Here is a 25,218-nt window from a genome sequence, read left to right on the forward strand (position 1 = left end):
TTCCCACGTATTAGGCTTAGGTCAGGTACACCGGGGTAGGCGTATTTTAGAAGCACCAGTTGAGCACGTTAGCCAATGTATATATATATATATATATTATCCATTTTAAAGTGTCTTATGGCTAAGAAACTATATCAATGCTTTACAGTATTATTTCATAATACTCCTTTTACTGTACGTACTTTACTTTATATTAAGTATTGCAATTGTGGCAATTCATTTCTCTTGCATGAGAAGGAAGACTGCTCAATAAATAATACCTTTTATTGAAAACGCCCGTCTCTCTATTCTCTGCACTCTGGTGAAACTAAGAACGCACTTCTGACTGAGTGATATAGCTGTCTATTGTTTTCACACGACTCTAGAGATTTACTCTTATTCTGAGGGAGAAAAGTTCTCATGTTTATGCGGTTGTCGGAAGCTGAATCCCTTCTTGTCTGAGCCAGGGAAGCTGATCTATCCCTAATCATTCAAGAAAGTTTCCAGTGACCTCTGAGCTAGCTGGCGCAAACCTAACTTAAGTCTAAAATAGTCAGTAGAGACCTAGAAGACCTCAGTCCTACGTCTACACTGCTATTTATGTTATTCCAATGCGCAGAGCCTATTGGGAAAATAGGAACTACACTGCATGGCGCCCAACGTTTGGTAAGGCGATAAAACTAACGGAAGAGGTTAGAGTAACTCAGTCGTGCTTTTTCACACAGACCCTTTTTCCCGTAAATACTCCAATAGACGTCTGGAGTGGGTGAAAGGTTAAAATCCGCCAGAACTTAGTAGGAAGAGATTCCTATGTAGAGTTTTGGTTTAGTCAACGTTGAAGGATACAGTGTTCCAAAATATTGTGCACCTAATCTTTTGTCTCCTTGAAAGTAATTCTGCAACAGAAAAAAAAACCTTTCTGCCAGTAAAAATGGTGGATAGTGATGACGAATAGGGAGGCAGCTAGAATAGCAACTCAACTCCTAGAGGATGACACGAGTCTCCTACAGAATGACCCGAATGCTATACTCATTCCGGTCAACATAAGAAGAACTATAACTCTAAAACTTATAGAAAACGGACTGACATCACGAGGTGGTACAGTCATTTTCGTGATAGAGGCACACGAATATCGGCAGACAGAGGTATTCTATTTATGGATAAACTTTCCAGCGGCAAACGCTACAACACACGATTTCCACTATTACAAAATAGAGGAACCTCCGGATGAATACACTCCTTTCGAGGATGTGAAAATCCCGCTAAATTACCAAGAGCACCTGCTCTGGTTTAAAGGCACCCTAAAACATAATGATCACATCACCAGGCTTGGTCCACTAGGTAGACCAGGAGCAACGTGGCCGGTTCTAGTCAGCTACACACCACATCCAGACATCGAAAAAATGTCAGACAAGGAGATTTTTGGCCCAGCTAAAAGTACTAAATAAAATTCATAGACAAAATTAGTCCAATATGTAATGTGGACTGCAACAGTCCAACCAGCTGTTAACATTCCACAGCTGACCCCTCATCAGGGAAACACAAACAAAATTACCCCACAGAACATACAATCATCTCTTGGTAAAACACCCGCAAAACAGGAACAAATTCCATTCTGGCTAGCACAAAAGATAACTCAAATAGAGGCAATATTCCTGAATACTACCCCAAGTGAGAAACACAGAATTCTGACTATCTGACTTCCAATGGGGGGTCACACCACATGTGGAGGATTGTGACACTTGGGGCACAGTCTTTGCTTCCATTTACACAAAAACACATGGTGTTCCATCTCTGGCGGTGATACCAGATGTACTAAGACAGATTCAAAAGGAATACGGTCCAGAACCTGCTTTAACTCTTGGTATGAAATTACTGAAAGACTTCAAGCAGGTCTCGGCTATATTATTAGCCAACATAAAAGGAGAAGCAGCATCTGTGGCGATCCCCCAAAAGTTGAAAGAAACAGATATAGCAGACCAACCAATTGATCTTGCCAGAATCATAGAAAAATCCTATGAAGAACTAGGTAGAGATAGTTTGGCTGGGAAACCGGTAAAACCCCAACTACTTGAAAATCCTGAAAAGATATTTATTAAAAATAATCTAAACACTCCAAAAAAAGAGCTTGGATGGAAATAAACAATCCACTCCCAAAGAAAAAAGATTCCAGTCCAGAGGAAGGTCTCCTCGGCGGAGAGAAAGATCTCCGAACCGAGAACACAAGTCTCCCCAACGGGAGCCCTCTGAAAAAAGATACAACCTTAGAAATAGGGATAATTTGAAAAAGCCTGATAGATATCAAGATATTGATACACGTCCCTCTCGATCTTTTCAGACTTCCTCTCAGAAATCGGAAAGAAGAGGACGGTCAGAACACAGGGAAGAGCACGTCAAGTCCAAAGACAAGGAACCTGCTCAAAGTAAAAAATTACAATTTGCAAGAAAGAAGGTAGCAAGTATTAAAATATTTAAACAAGCCGAGGACACAGCTGAAAAACGGAGAGAGGGCACAGACAATGCTAGACAGCGCAGCAGAAGTGACCATAGCTCGCAAGATCCTGATGAATCATCTGGAGACAGTGGACACGAATGAATACATTCAAGTGGAAACTGCAGATTCCAGAGTTAGCGAACCTCATAAAATATACGAAATAACATTGTGTATAGAGGGAGATAAGACTAGGAAGGTAAGGGGTCTGTTTTGGGGTAACCTCTCAAAAGGCTATGACATCCTATTAGCTGAGAAAGACAGGGTGGGCTTTGCTCCACCCCCTCGTCTCCACCGACCGGCTGGGCTTGGCTCCGCCGGTCTGTCCGCTGCTGCAGTTGCTCCCTACAAGCCCCAGGATCCTCAGGGGCAGGACGCATTACCTTCACGCGCCAGGAGGCGCATAAAGTCACGCCTGGTCCCTCGTCCCCGAGGACGCGCGCGGTCCGTGCCGGGCTAAGCCCGGGCAAAGGGCGGGCCCTCTGTGGCCCTCAGAGGCTTGAGGAGGCTGGGCTGGGCCACCCCCCTAACGTTATAGAGACATGGACACAACCTATGGGAACTGTATGTAAGGTGCCATCATTCCATATTTTATTTGGCCAATTGACTTATTATTTCGTAATTATATTGTAGTAGTAAGGTTGTATTGTGTTTTTATCTAGGAACCTTAATCAATATTACCATTTTATGCCCTTGTACGGCTATAATCAATAAATATCCCTATAATGGCATAAGAATCAGATCCATATTTCAGTAAATCGCCCTTGCAGTCCAAGGCACGGCAAAAGCTACTTCCTTAGATTCCTAGAAAGCACAACGAGTTCTTTCAACACCCCAAACCTCCAGCAACCTGGGAAATCCTCATTTGCTTTGTTTTGATTTGTAATAGAACTCCTGCGAACACTGTAAGAACGGCCAGTTTTAAGTGACATCTTTATTGATGTCTTATGTCCAAACTTTACGTCAAACTCGGCACCTTTCAGGTATAAATATACCAACGTTACCTTAAGCAAACACACAGTGGTGGTTTTGGAGAAGAGCAGCTATCTACTTTCCGAGAGCCCAGCTGATGCGAAAAGCCCACGGACGCTGCCCCTCCTCTTTGACGCGCTGAGAAAGATGCTGTCTTTTCTCCTGCCGAGTAAATCCAGCTCCGGCGTTTCCAGCCTACCCTTGCGGGTGACTGGGATATCGAGTCCTGAGAGAGAGATACCAGACCTCCTACATTCTATTTCCAAGGTACAGTGCAGACTAAACCCTTAGAGAGAATTCTTGAACCAGATTCTTGGCAAAACCAACTTAACTTAAACTGCTACTTACTTACTCCTTCCCACGTATTAGGCTTAGGTCAGGTACACCGGGGTAGGCGTATTTTAGAAGCACCAGTTGAGCACGTTAGCCAATGTATATATATATATATATTATCCATTTTAAAGTGTCTTATGGCTAAGAAACTATATCAATGCTTTACAGTATTATTTCATAATACTCCTTTTACTGTACGTACTTTACTTTATATTAAGTATTGCAATTGTGGCAATTCATTTCTCTTGCATGAGAAGGAAGACTGCTCAATAAATAATACCTTTTATTGAAAACGCCCGTCTCTCTATTCTCTGCACTCTGGTGAAACTAAGAACGCACTTCTGACTGAGTGATATAGCTGTCTATTGTTTTCACACGACTCTAGAGATTTACTCTTATTCTGAGGGAGCAAAGTTCTCATGTTTATGCGGTTGTCGGAAGCTGAATCCCTTCTTGTCTGAGCCAGGGAAGCTGATCTCTCCCTATTCATTCAAGAAAGTTTCCAGTGACCTCTGAGCTAGCTGGCGCAAACCTAACTTAAGTCTAAAATAGTCAGTAGAGACCTAGAAGACCTCAGTCCTACGTCTACACTGCTATTTATGTTATTCCAATGTGCAGAGCCTATTGGGAAAATAGGAACTACACTGCATGGCGCCCAACGTTTGGTAAGGCGATAAAACTAACGGAAGAGGTTAGAGTAACTCAGTCGTGCTTTTTCACACAGACCCTTTTTCCCGTAAATACTCCAATAGACGTCTGGAGTGGGTGAAAGGTTAAAATCCGCCAGAACTTAGTAGGAAGAGATTCCTATGTAGAGTTTTGGTTTAGTCAACGTTGAAGGATACAGTGTTCCAAAATATTGTGCACCTAATCTTTTGTCTCCTTGAAAGTAATTCTGCAACAGAAAAAAAAACCTTTCTGCCAGTAAAAATGGTGGATAGTGATGACGAATAGGGAGGCAGCTAGAATAGCAACTCAACTCCTAGAGGATGACACGAGTCTCCTACAGAATGACCCGAATGCTATACTCATTCCGGTCAACATAAGAAGAACTATAACTCTAAAACTTATAGAAAACGGACTGACATCACGAGGTGGTACAGTCATTTTCGTGATAGAGGCACACGAATATCGGCAGACAGAGGTATTCTATTTATGGATAAACTTTCCAGCGGCAAACGCTACAACACACGATTTCCACTATTACAAAATAGAGGAACCTCCGGATGAATACACTCCTTTCGAGGATGTGAAAATCCCGCTAAATTACCAAGAGCACCTGCTCTGGTTTAAAGGCACCCTAAAACATAATGATCACATCACCAGGCTTGGTCCACTAGGTAGACCAGGAGCAACGTGGCCGGTTCTAGTCAGCTACACACCACATCCAGACATCGAAAAAATGTCAGACAAGGAGATTTTTGGCCCAGCTAAAAGTACTAAATAAAATTCATAGACAAAATTAGTCCAATATGTAATGTGGACTGCAACAGTCCAACCAGCTGTTAACATTCCACAGCTGACCCCTCATCAGGGAAACACAAACAAAATTACCCCACAGAACATACAATCATGTCTTGGTAAAACACCCGCAAAACAGGAACAAATTCCATTCTGGCTAGCACAAAAGATAACTCAAATAGAGGCAATATTCCTGAATACTACCCCAAGTGAGAAACACAGAATTCTGACTATCTGACTTCCAATGGGGGGTCACACCACATGTGGAGGATTGTGACACTTGGGGCACAGTCTTTGCTTCCATTTACACAAAAACACATGGTGTTCCATCTCTGGCGGTGATACCAGATGTACTAAGACAGATTCAAAAGGAATACGGTCCAGAACCTGCTTTAACTCTTGGTATGAAATTACTGAAAGACTTCAAGCAGGTCTCGGCTATATTATTAGCCAACATAAAAGGAGAAGCAGCATCTGTGGCGATCCCCCAAAAGTTGAAAGAAACAGATATAGCAGACCAACCAATTGATCTTGCCAGAATCATAGAAAAATCCTATGAAGAACTAGGTAGAGATAGTTTGGCTGGGAAACCGGTAAAACCCCAACTACTTGAAAATCCTGAAAAGATATTTATTAAAAATAATCTAAACACTCCAAAAAAAGAGCTTGGATGGAAATAAACAATCCACTCCCAAAGAAAAAAGATTCCAGTCCAGAGGAAGGTCTCCTCGGCGGAGAGAAAGATCTCCGAACCGAGAACACAAGTCTCCCCAACGGGAGCCCTCTGAAAAAAGATACAACCTTAGAAATAGGGATAATTTGAAAAAGCCTGATAGATATCAAGATATTGATACACGTCCCTCTCGATCTTTTCAGACTTCCTCTCAGAAATCGGAAAGAAGAGGACGGTCAGAACACAGGGAAGAGCACGTCAAGTCCAAAGACAAGGAACCTGCTCAAAGTAAAAAATTACAATTTGCAAGAAAGAAGGTAGCAAGTATTAAAATATTTAAACAAGCCGAGGACACAGCTGAAAAACGGAGAGAGGGCACAGACAATGCTAGACAGCGCAGCAGAAGTGACCATAGCTCGCAAGATCCTGATGAATCATCTGGAGACAGTGGACACGAATGAATACATTCAAGTGGAAACTGCAGATTCCAGAGTTAGCGAACCTCATAAAATATACGAAATAACATTGCGTATAGAGGGAGATAAGACTAGGAAGGTAAGGGGTCTGTTTTGGGGTAACCTCTCAAAAGGCTATGACATCCTATTAGCTGAGAAAGACAGGCCACCGGAGTTTGTCAGGGAGTGCCCTCATGGCGAATAAATTATTATGCCTGCCTTCTCAAATCATATTCCAATACATAGAAAATACATATATGCGAGAAAATGGGCAGTAGCTCAAGCACCTGCATTATATAAAAATCATGTAGGATGGGATGAGGACTCTCCTCCTCACAAAGCCCAGTTAAAATGTCAACCAACTGCACAAAGACAGTACCCAATTAAGCAAGAAGCTAAAAAACAGGTCAGGGAGATCTTAGATCAACTTGAATACCAAGGGGTGATTGAAACATGCACCTCTCAAATGAACAATCCTTTGTTTCCTGTCTCCAAACCAGACGATTCATATTGTCTAGTCTTGGGCTACAGACACCTTAACTCATGTTGCAAGACATTTGCGGTACAAAATTCGCACAGTGCGGCACTAATGAATAACATAGTTCGCAAAAAATACAAAACAACATTAGACATTTCTAATGGGTTCTTTTGTCAAAATATTGCACCGGAAAGCAGGTATTTAACCGCTTTCTCAATAATGGGGTCACAGAAAAATTTCTGTCAACTCCCACAGGGATTCAAGAATAGCCCAGGATTATTCTCAGCAAGAGTAACAGAGTTATTACAAATATATGATGATGAGGCATTATCTTATGTCGATGACATCTATCTCACAGATGATGACCTGGATACTCACTTGAAAAGAGTGAACACCATAATACTTGGGCTCGCAGCAGAGGGTTACAAATTCAACATTAAAAAGTCACGAATTGCCCATCTAACTGTCCTATTTTTAGGATATGAATTATCAAGTGAAGGCAAAGCCTAGCAGACAACTTCTTAGAGAAGTGCGCTGTACTCCAAGCACCAAAAACGCTGAAGAACTTACAATCAATACTAGGCTTCCTGAATTTCGGAAGAACTTACATTCTAAATTATGCAGAGAGGGTTAAAACTCTCTACAAATTAATAAAACCTGATTTTAAACCAATCAACTGGACTCAGAAACACACAGAAATTTTGAGATCATTGCACAAAGACATGTTAGCTAAAACAAAATTAGAAACTCGTGACAATACACGCAACCTTGTAATCCGAGTCATCCCAGGAAGATGCAGATTCACGTACCTGACCTATAATGAGGGAGAAACGGTACCAATAGCTTACAAATCAAATTTGTACAAACAAGCTGAAAAAACATTCAGTCTTACAGAAAATACTGTAAAGGCGGTTCAGACTGCTGTAGCAAAAGAAAGAGCCCAAGCCCAAGGCAAAAGAATAACTGTTTTTACAACAGAATCAGCCTTTGAGGCGTTATTCAGCCCAGTTAATCTAAAAACGGTGGCACTAGATCCAAAATGGATACAGTGGGAAAATTCTCTTGCTGCAGAAGACTTGACATACTATTTTGACCCGAACATGAAAAAACTGAATGATTTGAAATATGAAGAAGAATATCCTCTGCCAATCGAAATTCTGCCTCTCCAAGAGTACTCTTGTATAATCTATACGGACAGATTTATACAACATTACGATGTGGATAATAAATCCTACAATGCAGCATGCGCGATTGTTAAAGGTCGCTGGCGCTGTGGTAAATTCAGACCAAAAATAACAAAAACTGAATCACTGAGAAACTGTTCGGCTTGGCGAGCTGAAATCAGATCTTTAAAGATGGCGCTTGAAAATGTCGATTGTTAATTCCCGACACTAATAGTGTGCGATTCGCATTTCTGCGTACAATCTTACAATAATGACTTTCAGAACTGGGTTCAAAACGATTACAAAGATGACATAGGTGCCACAATCAAGCATAAAATGCTTTGGGAACAAGTAGTTCTTTTACAGAAAGAACTACAAAAGACTCACGTGATACACACACTGAGTCAACAACATGATGGCGTACACGTTGCAGGGAATTCATTGTCTAATACAGCCATAGCGGAAGCAACTCAACCGGCTTTCATAGCCACAAAAAAGCGTTCAGAAAAATACATAGACAGGGGAAACCACGCTGGCGGTAAAAACGTCTTCAAAAGGCGACTGTGCAGCATTTCCCGTGAACTATCCACTCAATTATACATACGTAATTGACGCAAACTCCGTTCCTTTTGCTCGAATTCCTGTAGTGGGGGATAGAGTAATTCCAAACACGAACAGGAGAGTCTTATAATTAGCAGACACACACATGGGTGAAGGTCCTAGGCACAAACAGATCAAGGAATCTCTGACAGAATTACAATCAGAATACTGGTGGCTGGGATGAGTCTGCAACATTATAAATTTGCAAAGAGCTGTCCAAACTGCAACAGAGATCGCAGTAGCGAGCCAACCGGAGTATTGCCATGGCCATTTCTGTAGTTAGCATAAGGCTATCAATACGTAATTTCCAGCGTCCCATTAATTTCTTTTGAGACTAGATTCACTTAAAAATGCAGACACCAGCGCTCGGCTGACGCCAGAACTGTTATAAAAGATTTGCAAGTCTTTATCGGCACATACGCAAATGGCATGCTACATTCTGATCAGGGTCCTGCTTTTAGCTCTCAAGCTTATAAGGAGGCCATGACCAGCATGGGCATTGCGTTGCGGTACTCTTGTCCCTTCCATCCTGAGGGAAACGGGATTGTGGAAAGAAAAAACCGAGACATAAAGAAATCTATAAGGGCAAAGGTATTAGGTTCGGGTGATGGGTGGGTCCAACATTTAACAAGTGTCCAACGTAGTCTTAACAATCTGCCAAGAAATTCTCTAAAAGGTTTCAGCCCGTACGAAATATTGTTCGGAACTAGAATGTATATTCAGGATTTAGATAGTCAAACTTCAGTGGTAGAAGATAAGAAAAAATGCTTTGACATCAAAGGTCATTTGGCTGTTTTACAGGACTTAAATGAAACAAGAAAAGCCCTGAGCAACATAAAGTTAAAACAGCAGCCAACAACCACTGAAGATACACCACCTGTCCCAGCAAGACCTGTCTGGATTCCAAAGATTGGGGATCTGGTCAGAGAGAAGATTGCGGTGAAGAAGGAATTTGGGCCTTCTTCTTACAGAAAAGCAGTACCTGTCTTAGCAGTCAGCGGAACAAGATCAGTTGTACTACCGCCCCTTGCAGGTAAAAAGGAGAACCGAGTTGTATCCATCGACCTGGTAAAACCACAATCATGTGACCAATAATAAGTAGTAGGCCCAGTGTACTCCCAAGAAATAGCAGAATACCAAAATTTGCTACAATCCAAGAGGTTCAAACTGAGAGACTGATCACATTTGATAAACCTGCAGTGAATAAAAAAGGACTATGCAACAATGCCATGGGCCTTGTGCCTCTTGAAAACCAAATTGAAACAATTCATCAAGAAACACCAGTGTACAACGATGTAGCCTCAGACTATGTTAATGAAAGTTACAATGAAAAAGCAATTCCAACAATTGACAGAACTGCATCTGGCTACTTCATAAATTTCGATAACTTTTCTGAAGATCCAAGCGAACCTGAAGAAAAGCCAGCAACAAAAACTTTTACAGACAAAGCAACAGAACTCTTTCATCAACTCAAAGAAACCTATCTGATTTCTCCATGGATTGAATTTTGGATTGTGTTAGGTGTACTTTTCCTCCTGCTTTGGCTCATCATGGTACTTTGTTTGGGAAAATTAATTGAGGAAAAATACAGTACAATGGACACAGCAAGTCAGAACATCAACTTGGTCCTAAAGCCACACAAGTCATCTCACATCGAGAAAAGAGAACTTTCATCAGTGAATGTCACAGCCATTCCAATACCCGGCGGGGTAGTTTGGGACAAAACGGATTACGAAATCTATGGCCCGGTCGAACTCTTGAAATATCCACACCAGTTCAAGGTTTCATTAAGTGACTTTGTAAAACCAAGTACATTCTCTGATGATTGGGACTTTGAAAGCATAAATAATATGATGTCAGATTTAGTAATGTCAGCAAAATTTACAGAACATGATTATTTACAGGGTTCATCAAACTATGAACAGATGTACTGCTATAACCACTATGCACATCACTATTTGCATAAATCTGCTCAACCTAGAAATGTTTCTAAATATAATCAATGGAAACATTGTGCAACTCCACCTAAAAGCAGTTCGAAAACATTTGTTGAGAAATTCCCATACTTCTCAGGGTTTAACACAAGTGATGCAGAAACATTTTATTATAAACTGTTATAAAACAGGGATAAAAACTATGTTGACAAATACTAAATTGATTTATTCAGAAACATTTTATGAAAAAATGATTACATTTGGTTTTGATTTCTGGAAAAACAACATTGAAACAAAAACCACCTGGGGTACAAAAGAATGACAGGTCCAAGGTTTAGAAGCATTATTTCGAGCCTGCATGATCCCAGAACAAATAATGTTCTTGAATGACACCATTCAACAGACTACTTGTCTTGTCCTAGCCAAGATTAAAGACTTAAACAAACCGTCTATTCCAAAGCCAATACCTGATACTACAACCACAGATATTGAGAAAGACGTAACCCAAATTTTACACCAAAACAGAACACATCCTGATTGGAAAAAGTGGTTAATCTGGCCAACAGACACAAATAACTGTCAAGATAGATTCCTGAACAAAATACAGGGGTTAAAAATGACCAGACCAGACCCTAGATACTCCCAGAGACAACATCCAGGGATAGTAACAACATACAGTGTAGGGAAACTATGCTTTGAATGGCTACAGACATCCACACTGGCAGAAATTAAGCAACACTTGACTTTACTTAAAGACGGTGCTGACTTGCGCGATTTCATAACGGGACCACGCAAACAGCGTCAAAAACGTTTCATAGCGGGCAGTATATACACTGCGTGTAACGAAGCTTGGAAAGTGACTCAAATTGAGACAGCAGAGAAAATACGAGAAATTGATTGTATTCATTTGGAAAAATCACTTTCTGTTGTGGACAATGGGTTAATGACTCTATCCTCCAGAATATATTCACTGGACAGTATTGTATCATCTGCTATCGATAATAGATCAGGACTTGCTAATGTTACAACACGGTCAGTCCCAATTACGTTCTATTGTACAGCTAGGCTGGACGTTGCAAAACCTGCGTTCAGGCTATGTGCCATGACGTTTAATCAACACAACGTCATTGTCCTCTATCTTTAACCTTACTGATAAACAAATCAGTTTGGCACAGAAAGGAGCAGACTATAAGATTGTGAGCATTGAAAACTTCGAGAGATTACCATTGACAATGTCAGAAAGACCTGTCATTGAATGGATAAAACGCGGAATAATCACAATTCCGATAACAACTTTCCAATTTAAAAATTGCCAAGAGTATATACCAGCAGGCCAGTATGAAAGGTTGGGTAAAGGGTACATTAAGTCATCATGGAAATTACCTTATACACACACATATTATAGTGACAAAAACCAGAATGTATTTCTTAGTGGTAATAATTGTAAACGATCACTAAGCGGTATACTTCTGTGCCAAGGTATTAAATTACATGGGGCCTGTGAGGGGATTTCAAATAACCTTTCATGCCACCAGCACGGCACACCTGCAACACAGATAGAGCCATTCTTTAGACAACTTTCTAACGGGAGTTACGTTCTAATCACGGACCACAGCTGTTGTGGCATGGTGCCAGGGAAAGCATATCTCGTAAGCGTTAGTTCCATGGTCACTTGCTGTATGCAAGTATTGTATCCAAACGGCCCTCCTGATACAGAGGTGACGATTTGGCCTTCCATGAATATCTCTTCTATACAAATTGATACTTTAAGCAGAATGAAGTCTGTTCTTTTACAGACAACCGTGCCTTTAACGTCATCAAAAGAAATGTATGATCTTCAAGTTGCAAGGACAACAGCAGAGATACATACACTTTTATCAACTAACTAGCTGCCCGCCCCAGCGTTGCCCGGGGCAGAAGGGGGCTGGGGGCAGTATTTCAGGCTTGCGTGCACTCCCGCCCCGGCCCCCGCCCGCCATGACATTGTCTGTGTCCCAGAGCCTGAGCCTTACCTCAGCCGCATTTGTTCAGGGCCAACCTGCCGCACCGGCTCCCTCCTGCCCCAATATTTCCTGTGTCCCAGAGCCTTACCTGAGCCGCCGCTCCTCCCCGCGCTCCTCACTTCACCGCCGCTCCTCCTCGTCATGACGCACCTGAGCTGCCGCTCCTCCCTGCGCTCCTCACTTCACCCCCGCTCCTTCTCGTTATCACGTACGTTGCGGCCAGCACTACGTCGCGGCCAGTGCAGGGTCGTGGCCGGCGCTACTTATAGGGCACTACTTTTTTTTTAAAGTTATATATTTAAATGTATGTTTTTTTTTATTTTCTATAGCCTATGTCTATCTGCACACCCTGAGGATTACAACATTGTATTGGGTGTGTGGATTGGCGCTGTGGTTCCCGAGTTTACCTTGCCAAAAGGTTTGTTTTCTCTCTTTATAATAGTAGTATAGATTGCCCCGTGCATTTCGTAGAAATGCTAAGCCAAATCCTAAATATGTCTGATGCCAGTGGTATCGCACATGTATTTAAGACAATTTTTTCGGGACTGTTAACACCCTTCGAAGCAGTCCTGGGCATCTTTCCCAATTTTGTCCATTCTGTCCTTGGCGGCCTACCACTACTTTTGGGACTCGTAGCAGGAATTTTATTTTTGACTCTTCTGCTCCGATATGGCAAGCCAAACCGCAGACAAGACTCCAGCAACAATGGAAGAAACGATCCTAGCTATACGCTATCGGGACCGCATAACTAAAGTCCTTGGATTAGCCCGGCTAAGAGATCTGAATATGACCTGGTTTCTTTCATTCAGACCTATATGGCAGAACTGCATCTTACCTGTGCTTCAATGTATGCTATGCGGAGAAGAATGCGTGTTGGACACCTGTCTTACACTACAATCAGCAGTACCAATGGATATCGATACTTTGCTAAGTCCTGTAACGGCTCATGCATCGTGTTGTCCCCAGCGGTTACCAATCCTGATGACGGCATTCGTTGAGACTTCTCCACTACGATTAGGTGGTGGCAGTGAAGTATGAGATGAGAGCAACATCACCCAGGTACGACCTTCTGTGAGCATTGCTGATCCTGACATCCATGATAGCAATCATTCTCACGACAGCCCCGTTACAGCATTTTCAACCATGGTCGAACTTTCACCTGAAGCTGTAGACTGTTTTTTTGCACATCTGTCTGAAGTAATGTTCTCCCCTGAACAGAAAGAATAACTTTTTAAGCAAACCGGCATACAGCGTTCCCCTGAACTCTGAATTCGGCCTTCAGCTTTGATAAACAAATGCTACTGAAAAAATTTGGAACTATTTTCTGCCCTGAAAACAAAATTATTTCTTTCCAAATTCCAAAATATTTACCCTTTTTTGGCACATGCACTCTGCTTAAAGTAGAACTATTCTTAAAGAACAGAGCTTCTGTTTTTAGTAAATCTAGAGACAAAATATTACCTCAGCATCTAGCACAAGCGCAAGCAATTGCATTTATATGTGATGAAATAGTCTCGACCTTCTTTTCTGTATTAAGAGACATTTCATATGTAATTTTCGCGAATCGTTCAGCTAAATATATATGCATCCTTTTTTTACTGAATGATTACACTGCTTAAAAAACGTACAGTACCAATAATCTTTCGTGTATTTCGCATACACCATTTTGAATGCAAAAATGTATTTTGGGGTGGGTTGGAATACACAAGCACCTTTACATGTTTACTATTGCTTAGTTTTTAGTAATGATGGACATTAGATCGTGGAGTGGGTATTGTGTTTTTATCTAGGAACCTGAATCAATATTACCATTTTATGCCCTTGTACGGCTATAATCAATAAATATCCCTACAATGGCATAAGAATCAGATCTATATTTCAGTAAATTTCCCTTGCAGTCCAAGGCACGGCTCAAGCTACTTCCTTAGATTCCTAGAAAGCACAACAAGTTCTTTCATATTCTATACGAATTGATACTTTAAGCAGAATGAAGTCTGTTCTTTTACAGACAACCGTGCCTTTAACGTCATCAAAAGAAATGTATGATCTTCAAGTTGCAAGGACAACAGCAGAGATACATACACTTTTATCAACTAACTAGCTGCCCGCCCCAGCGTTGCCCGGGGCAGAAGGGGGCTGGGGGCAGTATTTCAGGCTTGCATGCACTCCCGCCCCGGCCCCCGCCCGCCATGACATTGTCTGTGACCCAGACAATGTCGTGGCGGGCGGGGGCCGGGGCGGGAGTGCACGCAAGCCTGAAATGCTGCCCCCAGAGCCTGAGCCTTACCTCAGCCGCATTTGTTCAGGGCCAACCTGCCGCACCGGCTCCCTCCTGCCCCGACATTTCCTGTGTCCCAGAGCCTTACCTGAGCCGCCGCTCCTCCCCGCGCTCCTCACTTCACCGCCGCTCCTCCTCGTCAAGACGCACCTGAGCTGCCGCTCCTCCCTGCGCTCCTCACTTCACTGCCGCTCCTTCTCGTTATCACGTACGTTGTGGCCAGCGCTACGTCGCGGCCAGTGCAGGGTCGTGGCCGGCGCTACTTATAGGGCACTACTTTTTTTTTTTAAGTTATATTTTTAAATGTATGTTTTTTTTTATTTTCTATAGCCTATGTCCATCTGCACACCCTGAGGATTACAACATTGTATTGGGTGTGTGGATTGGCGCTGTGGTTCCCGAGTTTACCTTGCCAAAAGGTTTGTGTTCTCTATTTATAATAGTAGTATAGATTGCCCCGTGCATTTCGTAGAAATGCTAAGCCAAATCCTAAATATGTCTGATGCCAGTGGTATCGCACATGTATTTAAGACAATTTTTACGGGACTGTTAACACCCTTCGAAGCAGTCCTGGGCATCTTTCCCAATTTTGTCCATTCTGTCCTTGGCGGCCTACCACTACTTTTGGGACTCGTAGCAGGAATTTTATTTTTGACTCTTCTGCTCCGATATGGCAAGCTAAACCGCAGACAAGACTCCAGCAACAATGGAAGAAACGATCCTAGCTATACGCTATCGGGACCTCATAACTAAAGTCCTTGGATTAGCCCGGCTAAGAGATCTGAATATGACCTGGTTTCTTTCATTCAGACCTATATGGCAGAACTGCATCTTACCTGTGCTTCAATGTATGCTATGCGGAGAAGAATGCGTGTTGGACACCTGTCTTACACTACAATCAGCAGTACCAATGGATATCGATACTTTGCTAAATCCTGTAACGGCTCATGCATCGTGTTGTCCCCAGCGGTTACCAATCCTGATGACGGCATTCGTTGAGACTTCTCCACTACGATTAGGTGGTGGCAGTGAAGTATGAGATGAGAGCAACATCACCCAGGTACGACCTTCTGTGAGCATTGCTGATCCTGACATCCATGATAGCAATCATTCTCACGACTGCCCCGTTACAGCATTTTCAACCATGGTCGAACTTTCACCTGAAGCTGTAGACTGTTTTTTTGCACATCTGTCTGAAGTAATGTTCTCCCCTGAACAGAAAGAATAACTTTTTAAGCAAACCGGCATACAGCGTTCCCCTGAACTCTGAATTCGGCCTTCAGCTTTGATAAACAAACGCTACTGAAAACATTTGGAACTATTTTCTGCCCTGAAAACGAAATTATTTCTTTCCAAATTCCAAAATATTTACCCTTTTTTTGGCACATGTACTCTGCTTAAAGTAGAACTATTCTTAAAGAACAGAGCTTCTATTTTTAGTAAATCTAGAGACAAAATATTACCTTAGCATCTAGCACAAGCGCAAGCAATTGCATTTATATGTGATGAAATAGTCTCGACCTTCTTTTCTGTATTAAGAGACATTTCATATGTAATTTTCGCAAATCGTTCAGCTAAATATATATGCATCCTTTTTTTACTGAATGATTACACTGCTTAAAAAGCGTACAGTACCAATAATCTTTCGTGTATTTCGCATACACCATTTTGAATGCAAAAATGTATTTTGGGGTGGGTTGGAATACACAAGCACCTTTACATGTTTACTATTGCTTAGTTTTTAGTAATGATGGACATTAGATCGTGGAGTGGGTATTGTGTTTTTATCTAGGAACCTGAATCAATATTACCATTTTATGCCCTTGTACGGCTATAATCAATAAATATCCCTATAATGGCATAAGAATCAGATCTATATTTCAGTAAATTTCCCTTGCAGTCCAAGGCACGGCTCAAGCTACTTCCTTAGATTCCTAGAAAGCACAACAAGTTCTTTCAACACACCAAACCTCCAGCAACCTGTGAAATCCCCATTTGCTTTGTTTTGATTTGTAATAGAACTCCTGCGAACACTGTAAGAACGGCCAGTTCTTAGTGTCATCTTTATTGACGTCTTATGTCCAAACCTTACGTCAAACTCGGCACCTTTCAGGTATAAATATACCAATGTTGCCTTAAGCAAACACACTGTGGTGGTTTTGGAGCAGAGCAGCTATCTACTTTCCGAGAGCCCAGCTGATGCGAAAAGCCCACGGACGCTGCCCCTCCTCTTTGACGCGCTGAGAAAGACGCTGTCTTTTCTCCTGCCGAGAAAATCCAGCTCCGGCGTTTCCAGCCTACCCTTGCGGGTGACTGGGATATCGAGTCCTGAGAGAGAGATACCAGACCTCCTACATTCTATTTCCAAGGTACAGTGCTGACTAAACCCTTAGAGAGAATTCTTGAACCAGATTCTTGGCAAAACCAACTTAACTTAAACTGCTACTTACTTACTCCTTCCCACGTATTAGGCTTAGGTCAGGTACACCGGGGTAGGCGTATTTTAGCAGCACCAGTTGAGCACGTTAGCCAATGTATATATGTATATATATATATATTTTATCCATTTTAAAGTGTCTTATGGCTAAGAAACCATATCAATGCTTTTACAGTATTATTTCATAATACTCCTTTTACTGTACGTACTTTACTTTATATTAAGTATTGCAATTGTGGCAATTCATTTCTCTTGCATGAGAAGGAAGACTGCTCCATAAATAATACCTTATTTTGAAAACGCCCGTCTCTCTATTCTCTGTACTCTGGTGAAACTAAGAACGCACTTCTGACTGAGTGAAATAGCTGTCTATTGTTTTCACACAACTCTAGAGATGTACTCTTATTCTGAGCGAGAAAAGTTGTCATGTTTATGCGATTGTCGGAAGCTGAATCCCTTCTTGTCTGAGCCAGGGAAGCTGATCTCTCCCTATTCATTCAAGAAAGTTTCCAGTGACGTCTGAGCTAGCTGGTGCAAACCTAAATTAAGTCTAACATAGTCAGTAGAGACCTAGAAGACCTCAGTCCTACGTCTACACCGCTGTTTATGTTATTCCAATGCGCAGAGCCTATTGGGAAAATAGGAACTACACTACAGTTGAAGTCTTAATATATTATTTTTGTTATAGTAGGGAATAGATATCAGGTTTAGTATAGGGTAGGAGCAAATGTCCCATTTGTAAATATGTGCGACATGAGTAAATTGTCTAAGCCCACCTCTTCTCGCGGCATGACCAGGCTCCAGGCCGCCGCAGTACAACCTCTCCCAAGTCTTACTGCCATTGACAAAATGTTACAAAAGACTATTGGAGTGGTGGCCTCTGCAATTGAGAATACAGAGCGGCGATTGTCTATAACTCCTGCTATTTCCCCTCTTCAGGCTGGTGGGGATTTCTCACCTGGTACTAATAATCCCCCTGATTTTAGTTCTTCCATTGTGTGTTCGTTTGCAGGTTTACCCTGTGCGCAAATTGTACAAGACGAAAGCAGAACCCCTGTAGCTCCCGAGTCCCCCCCGAAATTTGTAGCCAGGAAAACTTATAAACCACGAGTGAGGAGCAAGAAGTGTAAATATATGAAAGAAGCCAGAAGACATCAATCTGTAGAGGAGACTGAGCATACCCACATAGACCCCCTTGCATAATGTGGGGACCCCAGTCTGGGCTACACATCTTATATCTGACCTAGAAGCTCGCATTGAACAGATTATTAGCTCCTACTGCAAACCACTAACATCTAGACTTGATAGATTGATCTCTATGATTAATAGCACAGGGGGAGGGAGATCACAGCCGCGTAGGCCTTCAGGGAACTATGTCTGTACTGTACCCACACCTACCCCAGCCCCTAAAACTTTAGCAGGTGATAAAAATGCAACAGTGGCTCTGGCCCAAGGTAGTGTATTACCTACCCAGGATTCTGGGTTACCTTTGTCCAGGGATGGGGCGACAGTGGTGGGGTCAAGCGCTACATCGAGTGGAGCTGCGGTAAATAGCGCAGCTCCATTAAACCAACAATTAAGACCCAAAAAAGATAACCCAAAGGAGGGGTGCCAACCAGCTCTGCCCAATTTAGAGCTTCCGGATGAGTCTGTACCATATGTAGTGGTCCTGGCTGTGGTCCCCCCATTGAGCCAGGGGAAAAGTGAGGATTACACTGAATTAAAAAATAAGTGTATTCAATGGCTTAATCTAAACAGACCTATTCCTTCTAATGTCTCTGGGGAAATATTGGGTGTAAGAAGGGTGGAATGGATAGGGACAGGGCCCGAAACTGTCGCGGGAAACTGCATAGTGATTAACTTTAGGAGCCTTAGGGCAGTAGAATACATTTGTAGCAGGTCGCCATCCTGGGTACCCACGCAAATTGTTCCTCTGCACTTATCATTTTTCTACCCAACTCATCACCGGCGACTTGATAAATCAAAAAGTGTTCTTCCAGGGGAGAGCATGAGCACTGTGCCACCAAAATTTGGATATAATATACCACCATGGGAGGTGTTTCGACCGTATTATTCTGCACTCTCCTACTTCCAACAGAGTAACAGGAATAGCGTGTTGGAGCAGGTCGATTAACGCCCGGTGTGCCAGAGCCACTTACTCCAAAAGAGTGGTGGTCAAGGTTCTCAAGGAGGAGAAGTGATAGGAATTGATGCGAACTCCACCTCTAGGAATTATCCAAGATGTAGTGCAGATAGTGCAGCCGCTGACCGTTGTGGGAGGACTATGAACACGGGAGATAAATTAGGTACCCCGGTAACAATCAGCAAGGTGATTCAACTACTCTCTTGGAACATCGCGGAGCTACATAATAAGGTGGATATACCGGATTGGAACAACTTCATTGAGGAATTTGATGTTTGTATGTTCCAAGAGACATGGAGCTTGCTCCCCATATATTAACCTGGGTACTCTACTTTTTATACTCCCGCAGTAAGCTCAGGGAAGGGTAGACCAGCCGGGGGCCTTCATATCTGGATCAAGATCGCACTAAACTGGAAAATAACTGTCCAAAAATCAGCTTCTGAGGATATCTTGCATCTTTTAATCCAAGGGCAGGAGAAAGATAGCAAGATAGACCTATATAATGTCTACGCAAGGGGATCCCAGGGGTCCAAATGTCAGATACAATAACTACTCTGAAGCTAGAAATATCCAATAAGCATCCCATTTCTAAAACCTTTGTAGGAGGTGACTTTAATTGCACCTTCGAACCCCTAAGTAGGGAAGATCCACTGGGGACAGAGGAGGAAGACTCCAAATATTGCATACCGCCTCTGACGTTAGAACCAATTAAAAAATGCTCACCAAGGGCAATCCAGATTAATGCCCTGACCCTGGAATACAACTTGAGAGTGCTTAATGGCAGGACAAGCTCTGATCCAGATGGGGCAAATACATTTAATAGGCTAAATGTCCCATCAAGAATAGATTATATTTTATTGGACATGAAGCTCTGGCGTGATCTAATTGATATGGTGGTTACCCCATCCCAGGATATTGATCACAACCCTCTGTGCATGAAGTTAAGATGGGGTCCTATAAATGAAGATAGAAATAAAGCTCCCCTAATGCAAACAAAGGAGCTGACCCCTATTAACGCCAATCGCAGATTGCAATGGAATAGGGTCAAATCCCAGGAAGAGAATCTGAGTAAGATCAGGGAGCACTTAATAGAGACGACTATAGACCTAGAGCAACTGGCAGTTGATACCGAAAGTCTGCAGAGCCCTTCCCTCTCGTCCGTCGATAAGAACGCAATCGAGAAAGTGGGCCAATATTTTACTATACATGGTAGCAGAGGCAGACAGAATCATGCCCAGGTAAAATCTAGTAACTCCTGGTACTCTGCTCAATGCACCATAAAAAGGGAGGCCTTAACTTCAGCTCTGCTTGTAAAGAATCCTTCACTAGTTAGAGCGGCTAGGAAGGACTATGCCAGGTCCTTAGTCCAAGCAAAGCGTGACTGGGAAGAACAACACTGGCAGGATCTTAAATACGCGTCCCAGCTGAAGAATTCTTCCTTATTATGGGACTTAATAAATAAAGCGAGGAGAGGGGGAGCTGAGCCTATTACGAACCATATCACGGAACGCCAATGGTACTCTTATTTTTATGAGTTGTACTGTGGAGGCGTAGAGTTATGTCCTTCACCACTAGTCATTGAGATTGACGGTGGAGTAGTTATAGCCCCCGAAGACCCTTTTTCCATTATGGAGGTAAAAACGGCCATTAAACACTTCACACCGGGAAAGGCGGCTGGGCCAGATGGGCTCCCTGGGGACCTTCTCTTAAATGACCCTACAACCTGGGCAACCCTTATTTCCCTAATTATGAACTTAATCTCCAATGGCCACCCAGTGCCGGACTCTTGGAAGGGAGCTGAGGTGGTAACTGTGTACAAGAAGGGGGCAAGAGATGACCCTGCCAACTACAGACCGATCAGTCTGATAGACGTGATCCAGAAAGTGGTTGGCAGGGTTATTATTGGGCGGGTTGGACTCTGGATGGATGAGGGGAATATCCTCTCCCATCTCCAAGCAGGATTTAGGCAAAAGGTGGACACGATGGATCAGGTCTTCCGTTTTTTTTCTATCTACTGGAAGACCGTGACCATCGGGAAGGGTAGCCTGTACATGGCGTTTATAGATCTAAAAACAGCCTTCGATTTAGTGCCACACCCTAAGTTATGGAAGGTATTACAAAAAAGGGGGTTTTCCCCTGCTCTCCTCGAATGCATTATGAAATTACACGAGGGGAATTATGCAAGGGCCAGATGGGGTTCCCAGGGATAGCTCACAGAGAGGGTGGCTGTGAAGAGAGGAGTACGCCATGGATGTGTAATGGCACCAACCTTGTTCTCCCTCTATGTGAATGGGGTGGTGGACCATCTGAGGGAGGACCCAGCCGACGCTCCATCTCTGGCAGGGGAAAAAACCCTACTCTGCTCTTTGCGGATGACAACCTCCTGATATCGAAAACACCCTTCGGCCTCCAAAGGTTGCTAGATCGTTTTTTGCTCCTTCTGTGAGGATAGAGGTCTTATTATTAATACCTCTAAGACAAAGCTTATGGCCTTCTCCCCTGCCAAGAGATTTAAGATCAACATCTCCCTTAATGGTACCCCACTGGAGTTGGTAGATTCATTCGACTATCTGGGGGTAAGGGTCAACAGTCGGATGAATTGGAGGACCATCTAACCAAAATGCTTCTAAATCATAAGCGTGTGTCTGGACTGATACTTCGGGAGCAGCGAGAGTCGATGAGTAAACCTGTAGCTCCGGCCCTCTCGATGTATGAAGGACAAGCATTGCCTTCGGCACTGTATGGTGTAGAGATGTGGGTATTTGAGAACATAATGGACTTAGTGAAATCTGATAACAAGTTCCTGCGTGAATTGGTGTCTCTTCCCCCCTCCACCCCGCTAAAACCACTACGTCAAGATATGGGTAGGCGGTCCTTAACAGACGCAGTCTGTCTGCGTACGCTACTTTAGTGGGTTCGCCTGAGGTGGACCCCAGATTTTTCAAACTATGTGGCCGCCTTGGACGAAATAATCTCCCTCAGTGCGGATAATAAGATCAAGTGATTAAACAACCTTAGACAGCTGGTTCTAAAAGTAGGTTTGAAAGATGCACGGGCCACCCAAACACCACCCCCAAATGATGTAATGAAGAAACTTTACTGGGATTGGGTACAGGAGGAGGGCTTACGCAGACGTAATGGGGGTGCTTTAACAGAGCGGTTCCTAGAGCTTAAGCCTGTCAGGAAACTCAAACCATTCCTTGACTATATACAAAAACCCTTGAATAGAGCTCTTTACTTAAAACTCAGGTTTGGGACTCTGCCGGTGAAGGAAATCACAGTAGGGTGGAATGCTTCAAGCTCCGTAGATAAATCCTGCCCTGGGTGTGCTGCTCTGAAGGAGTCCGTGGCTCAACTCCTTTTTGCTTGCCCAGCATATAGGGGAGCAAGAAAGACGTGGTTAAAGCCGATATGCAGGGAGTTGGGCCTCAGGCGTCACAAGATGGCTCTGAGGGTTCTCGTTACGGACTCCTCATCGCTAGTCTTTGTTTGCGGTGTGCCAAAATTTCTGGGCAGTGCATGGCTGACTCGCTTGCACAGGTTAAAACAAACGCCTTAATCGAAGATTACATATGCACTTTATCTGTATTTTTTCTTGATGTTTTTAAGCTGCTAGGTTTTTATGTTTTTAATGTATTTATCTTAATAGTAATTTTAAACATAGAGTGTATTTTGTATTTCTTAATAACGATTGTTGTATGGACTGATGAATATCAATGTTTGTATGAATGTTTACTTTTATGATAAAATATTTTATCGAATAAAGTACCAATACTACTACTAAATTATCTTCAACTTGGGCACCTGCTGTAACCCTGTAAGTGCTTCCTGAGCGGTGCCTCCAGAGTTGTTGCCTACTTGCAACTATTCTCTGACCCTGCTCTGACCCTCGAAGCAGGGTCAGAGAATAGTTTTTTTTTTTTAAACCTTTATTTGGAGATAAGCCAGACAAAAGGCAGTGCAATCATGATATATACAGTCATTCATGGATAATACAAAAGGCCGATACAATCAGCGAGTCCGGAATACAGGTCGACATATAATACAGTGCAGTCAGCAATGGATAAGGCAAGTAGTGATCACAAACGGGCATTACATAGTACATCCGAACAGAATGGCATACAATGGCAGGCAGGCCCACCCCCCATTCGTCAACAGTAAGCAGACAGCCATCGGACCACCATCGCGGTCATAGGAGTGTCACAGAAAGGCATACAGATCCCTCATCTCCGCAGAAGAAGGAGATAATCCACCCCCCAACCAACGCCAGAGGACCAGCAAATGCAGTGTAATATCTCAAACTCTACGCCGGATTCAACCAACCCCAACCCGGTCCTCACTTTCAGATTCAGAGTCCTGCACCTCTCTAGTGAGGAGGTACACCTGTAACGGGCTCCAAAAATCCTTGGGCCTACACCTCACGGGCATCAGCTCCGCATAGACATTATATTGGTCCTGACAATAAATGAGATCACGTAGCCAATCCTTGAACTGTGGCGCCCTGCCACGACGCCAACAACAGGCAACTCTACGTTTAGCCAACAACAATGCCACGTCGGCAAATCTACGGTGGAGGGCAGGTACGTCCCTGGTATATCCCAGCAATAGCACCAAGGGGTCGAACAATACTCCATCATCAGTCATAATCTGAAGAGCCGCATGGACCTGAACCCAATATTCCAGAACACCCGCACATCCCCACGCCAAATGCAGAAAGTCGGCACCCTCTGCTCGGCACCTAGCACATCTGTCATCTTCCGCCAAATGAAACCGAAGTTTCCTCGCCGGGGTGTAATAAAACCTTTGGACGAATTTGTAATGTATGATTTTCAGACGGCAACTGGAGGAGACATTGGCAGTAAGACCACAGCAGTACGTCCATTGCTCGTCAGTAATAGTGACGCCCAGCTCAGCATCCCATTGCTCCCGCACCCGGCTGGTCGGGACAGACCGTTGCCGCCGAATGGCCCCATACAACTTCGAAACTAAATGACGACCATCTGAGACCAAGAGTACAGGGAGAGGAAGGGTCACCTCCGGCTCCGAAGGGAAATCCGGCAACAAGGTACGCAGGCCCTGTCTCAGACGAACATAATAAAACAGCTCCAAAGGGGAACAGTCGGCAGATCCAAAAAACTGAGCCTGTGTACGGAAAGCACCCTCATGAAAAACGCCCCCCCATGTAAGGATACCAAGCCGCTTACAAAGACGCTGAAACCCCGTCTCCTGCAAAAGAGATAGAGCCGGGTGATAGGCTAGGGGCAGTGCAGGCGAGTAGAGAAAGGAAACACCCAACAATCGCGCCACCCGTTTCCAAGCGTCCACTGTGCATGTCACCGTCGTTTGAGGTGTGTCCACATCGGACACAGTGCCCAGCACCATTCCCTCCAGTGGGAGCGGATGGGCAACCCAATGTTCAGCCGCGATTTGTGGCATAAATGGCGTGGGGCGCATCCAATGGTAGGCATAGTGCGTTTGAGCGCTAAGATAATAAAGCTCGAAGTCAGGGACATCAAAGCCCCCATCAGCATAGGGTAATGTAAGGGTAGCCCACGCAACACGTGGCTGTTTGCCCCCCCAGAACAATCGGATGAGCTCCGAACAGAGCCTACGAAAAAAGTAAGCCCCAGGGTGATACGGAATATTTTGAAAAAGGTACAGAAACCGGGGCAGGACCACCATTTTGACAAGGGATGCCCGACCAGCCATGGAAAGAGGCAACAACATCCATCTAGTGACGTCATCCGCTAGTTTAGTAATAGCCACGCCGTAGTTAAGCCTGACAGTCTCTTCCCTGTCCAATGACACAACAATGCCG

The sequence above is a fragment of the Lissotriton vulgaris genome, chromosome 1_1 (assembly GCF_964263255.1).
Source record: "Lissotriton vulgaris chromosome 1_1, aLisVul1.2, whole genome shotgun sequence".
NCBI classification, from domain to species: Eukaryota; Metazoa; Chordata; class Amphibia; order Caudata; family Salamandridae; genus Lissotriton; species Lissotriton vulgaris.